The sequence below is a fragment of the Argentina silus genome (genome assembly GCF_951799395.1).
Source record: "Argentina silus genome assembly, chromosome: 5".
Taxonomy (NCBI): Eukaryota; Metazoa; Chordata; class Actinopteri; order Argentiniformes; family Argentinidae; genus Argentina; species Argentina silus.
In genome coordinates this window covers 2,217,488-2,224,017 of record NC_139659.1, presented here as the reverse complement: position 1 = coordinate 2,224,017, position 6,530 = coordinate 2,217,488, and positions in this window count along the sequence as shown.

Here is a 6,530-nt window from a genome sequence, read left to right as displayed (position 1 = left end):
GTCAAAATAAAGTACAGTGCCCGGGCCGTCCCAATCAAAATAATGTACAGTGTGCCTGGGCCGTCCAATCAGAAGACACCCAGAGGTGATATAACACCACTTCACTACAGGTTTAGTTACAGAGACTCAGTTGTGGGACATCGATCCTGACGAGCTGACAGGATAAAGACACCAATAACAATAATAAGAATAATATCACTCCTCTATGGACAATCAACACGCCTAGCACCAATAACTACATAAAGTTATGAAGTCGTACAACCGGTGGACCGACATCATTAACTTCTGACAGAGATGGTCCACAAACAAAAGGGGGAAGAAAGAGGAGGAGGAGGCGGAGGAGAAGTGGGTGGGATGGAGGGAGGGAGGGAGGGAGGGAGGGGGGGAGGAAGAGAGGCAGAGTTGCATGTTTTAGCTACCGTTGTTTTCCTCTAGGATATCATTAAGCTGTAATTCTGCTTGCAAATGGCTACCAGATGCCTATCTAAAACGGCAGTACACTTGTGGAGCCTTCAAAGCTGGCGAAAAATGCAAATATTTACACAAATGTTCACGAGAGGGAGAGAGATGACTCGGAATCCGTGACTTTTTTTTCCATGATAACTTCATCAAGGGGGGTTTTAAAGTGTTGTAAACAAACAACATTTCAGAACAACATTTCAGTGAGATATGGGCTCTCTGGGCATGTAGCAGTTTGTTTGTGGTTTTCCCAGGAATAACAAAATGGCGGCAGGCGTCTGCCAAGTAGTCTGCTCTCGAACATGACGATTATATCACATCTATATTATATTACTACCAAAACTGACTGAGTTGAGTAGATTTTCATCTGTCAAGATTTTAATAGAAAAAAACAACAAACATAATTTGCCCCCTTGGTGGGAACAGAGCAGAAACACATACTGTACACAGAGGGGCTCACGCGTTCTGTGGCGTTGAAGCTACAGAAGAACTACATCTCCCATAATGCTAGGCTAGGAACCAGGGCCAGGGCCAGGGCCAGGGCCAGGGCCAGGACCAGGACCAGGACCAGACCAGGGCTGATCAAAGGGGAGGCGTGTGCTTGGCACGTCCCCAGCCTGCACGACCCCTGATCCCCCAGGCAGACAGAGACGGAGGGAGGACTGTGGACGTGACGGTGGGGCCCCCGCCTCCACCAGGAAGCTCACGTACTGCGCTACATTCCTGGGGCATGGAAGTCAGTTGTTTGAGGTGACTTCCTCTGACCCCCCCCCCCCCCCCCCCCCCCATGTGTGTAATGATCCCGCTAGATGAAGTTCATTCACAAAGCCCACGCTCCATTGTTCCCTGTCCCTCGCCTTGTTTGTCCCTGTTGGGCCTCCATCCAAAAGCAATACATTAAGCACAGAGGGGGGGGGGAAAAACAACAACCTCTAAATGTATATCATTACACCATGTATTATTTTAAGACAGCTATACTAAGTCACTTTCTTCCTGCAGTCCTGGGGGGGGGGGGGGGGGGGGGGGAGACGACGACACCATTCTCCAAGGACAGGAAAGTTTAGATTATAGTTTAGGCTTCTGAAAAGACACGATGTACAGCTTTGAACACCGAACAAGACTGTTTAGAATTGGGGAAGAGAGAGAGGGGGGAGGGGGGGTGGGGGGGGCGACACAACAGAGCTGGCAGGAGAACACAGCATCAAACACCTTCACACCAGAAGGCCTCCTGACATCTGCATGGACACCGTTAAGTGTGGCATCACTGGGCCTGCCAGGACCCTGGCATCTGCATGGTGTGTGTGGTACAAGTGTGGTACCACTGGGCCTGCCAGGACCCTGACATCTGTATGGTGTGTGGTACAAGTGTGGTACCACTGGGCCTGCCAGGACCCTGACATCTGTATGGTGTGTGGTACAAGTGTGGTACCACTGGGCCTGCCAGGACCCTGACATCTGCTGGATCCCTCTCTCTGCCGGACTGGCGCAGGGAGATGGACAGAGAATCCTGATTTTTAGAAGCTCATCTCTGAAACACGTGTTTCCAACACACTGAGATTCACTGAGAGGGAGGGAGGGGGGAGGGAGGGAGGTGCATGAGCGAGAGAGTGAGTGAGAGAAAGAACAAGGAAGAGAGAGGAAGAGAGAGAGAGACAGAGACAGAGAGACAGAGAGAGAGAGAGAGAGAGAGACAGAGAACTAGCTGCAGGTGGTTTCATGTGGAGCATGTCGTGCCCGGGTATCAATGGCTCATTTACGTGGGGGGCGAGCGTTTACGGGGGGGGGGGGGGGGGGGCGAGTGTGGGGCAGGGGGACATCAAAGCCACCGGGGCGACAGACGGACAGACGGACTTACGAGGACACGAGGCCATTAGGCAGACGAAGGTGATCAAAGCACGGAGAGAGAGAGAGAGAGAGAGAGAGAGAGAGAGAGAGAGGGAGAGGGAGAGAGTAGGGGAGAGGGAGATAGAGAGAGAGAGAGAGAGGGGAGGCAGGTAACTCCCCTCCTCCTCCTCCGTCCTGCCGCCTCTCCCTGCAGCCACCAATCAACCACCTTGAGCAGGAACATGTGATGCTTACTGCCGCAATACGACCGCGTCTCTACTGCCACCCGACTAACAGGAAAGAGAGGGAAAATAAACGTCTGGACTGGGGCAGAGAGAGAGAGAGGGAGGGGGAGAGGGAGGGGGAGAGAGAGAGAGAGATAGGGACAGAGAGAGAGAGAGAAAGAGAGGGAGAGAGAGAGAGAGAGGGAGAGGGAGAGAGAGAGAGAGAGGGAGAGAGAGACAGAGAGAGAGAGGGAGAGAGAGAGAGAAAGCTGAACGCGAGAGAGAGAGAGAGAAAGAAAGAGAAAGAGAGAGAGAAACATTCCCAGCCTGTGCAGAAGGAGCTGCTAGAAGGAGGAAGGAAGGGGACAGAGTCCGGCCAGCCTGATAACAGCTCTGGAAACTCCTCTCATTGGCCTGCCAGTCTGAGACTGCTCTACAACCCCTCTCATTGGCCTGGCTGCCGGTCTGAGACTGCTCTACAACTCCTCTCATTGGCCTGGCGGTCTGAGACTGCTCTACAACTCCTCTCATTGGCCTGGCGGTCTGAGACTGCTCTACAACTCCTCTCATTGGCCTGCCGGTCTGAGACTGCTCTACAACTCCTCTCATTGGCCTGGGGGTCTGAGACTGCTCTACAACTCCTCTCATTGGCCTGGGGGTCTGAGACTGCTCTTCAACCCCTCTCATTGGCCTGGGGGTCTGAGACTGCTGTACAACTCCTCTCATTGGCCTGCCAGTCTGAGACTGCTCTACAACCCCTCTCATTGGCCTGCCAGTCTGAGACTGCTCTTCAACTCCTCTCATTGGCCTGGTGGTCTGAGACTGCTCTACAACTCCTCTCATTGGCCTGGCTGGGGGTCTGAGACTGCTCTACAACTCCTCTCATTGGCCTGCCGGTCTGAGACTGCTCTACAACTCCTCTCATTGGCCTGCCGGTCTGAGACTGCTCTACAACTCCTCTCATTGGCCTGGGGGTCTGAGACTGCTCTACAACTCCTCTCATTGGCCTGGCTGGGGGTCTGAGACTGCTCTACAACTCCTCTCATTGGCCTGGCTGGGGGTCTGAGACTGCTCTACAACTCCTCTCATTGGCCTGGGGGTCTGAGACTGCTCTACAACTCCTCTCATTGGCCTGGGGGTCTGAGACTGCTCTACAACTCCTCTCATTGGCCTGGGGGTCTGAGACTGCTCTACAACTCCTCTCATTGGCCTGGCTGGGGGTCTGAGACTGCTCTACAACTCCTCTCATTGGCCTGGGGGTCTGAGACTGCTCTACAACTCCTCTCATTGGCCTGGGGGTCTGAGACTGCTCTACAACCCAGCCGCCAGCCAAGACTCACACACACCGCCAGGCCATATTCCATTTGCTGCATCATTCACCTTAGGCGGCCATTTTACAATCGCTTGTTTGCAGGCCTTCTCTTAAGGCGAACCTGTTTATCTCACTGCCAGAAAGGGCTGAGGGGAAAATATGAATTATATATTAACTTGCAATTACTGTGCTTTTTACCATGCACTCATTGTGCTTTATGTCTGCATTTAGTTGGTGAATTATTGTAGTTCAATGAAAAATAATGAAAACTTAACACTGTATAATGCATGTCGGAATAGAAGGAGAAGGATGAATAATTGAACTTCTCCGTACATCTATAATTCACTTTTCAAAACACACACACACCACAACACACACACACACACACACAAACAACACACACACACACACACACACACACACACCACAATGCCGTGTCAAAATATTTGCATTGGGGACCGTGGAGACAAAAATTAACAACACAAAAGAGCCAAGTAGTTCTTGTTTTGGACAAGGATGATCTGTGCTTCAGGCGATGACGACGAGAGAGAGAGAGAGAGAGAGAGAGAGAGAGAGAGCCAGATGACCCCTGACCACACACTCCCCCAAGGCCCGGGTCCTTGAACCCAAACTGCCAACACATCACCAGTACAGTAGCCTCCAAAGACCACGTACGACTTCTCCTGCCGAAGGCGAGGTCAGGCCACCGGAACACCGGCTTCCACAAATGAAGAAAGGAGAAAGTCTCACATACTTTTCAATGACAGAGGAGTGGGGGGACTGGCGTTCAGAGGAGTGTGGGACTGGCGTTCAGAGGAGTGTGGGACTGGCGTTCAGAGGAGTGTGGGACTGGCGTTCAGAGGAGTGTGGGACTGGCGTTCCTTCTCTGCCGTGTCCTTGGAGGAAAGACAAAACCCGATGGGTCACTCGTCTTCCGTCTCTAAAGCTTTCTTTCATGTGTCCTGTGTTGGACTGTGTGGACTAGTGCAGTAACCTGACACATCACTAAAGTAAACGGCCCGCCGTCCGCCAGCTGGCGTCGGACCAGCGACCAGCGTTCCCAGAGAAGACGTCCGTCCAAGTTTCCCTCTCTGACCTCACAGCTCCGATTATTTCATTAGGAAAGGTATTCCGGAGCAGGCGAAGGCGGACGAGGGAGAGGGAGAAGGGTCCGACCAAACAGGAAACGCTCTGGAATGTCTTTCCACAAGGGCTCCAATACCAGAGCCCTGTGTGTCTCAGAAAACCCTGGATGAACTGGGGGCCAGCGCACGCACACACACACACACACAGTCTGACACACACACACACACACACACACACAGTCTGACACACACACATACATACAGTCTGACAAACAAACACACACACACTCACACACACACAGTCTGACAAACAAACAGCAACACCGAGCAACACTCAGCAACAGCCGTCACCTAGCAACACTCAGCAACAGCCGTCACCTAGCAACAGTCAGCAACAGCCGTCACCTAGCAACAGCTCTCCTTTCCCTGCTAATCCACAGAACCTGACACCTAGGAGAACATGTGTGCCTCCCATGGGACTTGTGGTCAGCTCACCACATTAAAAAAACAAAAAAACATCATCACAACACACCAGCGACACCAGGCCAGCTAGCCAATCACAGACAGTTAGGTAGTTATACCTGACCAATCAGGTTGGTGTATGACTGGATGAGTCAGAGATAATAGATTATATAAACATCTCCAATCCAACGCCTGCTAGTAGTCTCACCAAGAGAGGACAGGACAGTACAAGTACACACGTAACATTCTGACTGTGTGTGTGTGTGTGTGTGTGTGTGTGTGTGTGTGTGTGTGTGTCTCTCACCATCATGCTCTCTCATGGCTTTTCACAGACAGGCAGAAAGGTACACAAACAGAGACAGACAGACAGACAGGCAGACAGACAGACAAACAAACAGGCAGACAAACAGGCATACAGACAGACAGGCAGGCAGACAAACAGACAGACAGGCAGACAAACAGGCAGACAAACAGGCAGTGAGACAGACAGTGTTCCAACGACAGTGTTCTCCAGCCTCTGGTTGCATAAGCCTTCATTATGATTATTATTATTATGATTATGAGTGAAAGCCGCGTCGCGTCGCTAGCTAGCGTAGCTCAACTGCCCTGGCTTGAAGACAATGGAACAGAGTGGCCTGGTGGACGGGGGAGAAGAGTGTGTGTGTGTGTGTGTGTGTGTGTAGCCTATATCATCACAATGAGCCACAATAACCCCCTCCCCCCCCCCCCCCCTTCTCCTCTGTATTCAACAGAAGTTGTGTTCATTGGAAACTTTGACACAGACGTTCATATAGAAGCACTGCTTGGCTCGTCTCCATCGACGCCGTTCCAGTTCAACGACGGGCTTCAGCTCCATACCGACCGGTCACCTCACACACACACACACACACACACACACACACACACACACACGCTCACCATCATTACTTACGGACGCATTCAAGGGTTTGACAGAGAGCTTGAGGTTGGGAGGCTGTGTGTGTGTGTGTGTGGGGGGGGGGGGGGCGGCGGCAAGGCTGTGTGTGTGTGTGTGTGTGAGAGCAGGCTGGCAGACAGTGTGTGTGTGTGTGTGTGTGTGTGGGGGGGGCGGCGGCAAGGCTGTGTGTGTGTGTGTGTGTGAGCAGGCTGGCAGACAGTGTGTGTGTGTGTGTGTGTGTGTGAGAG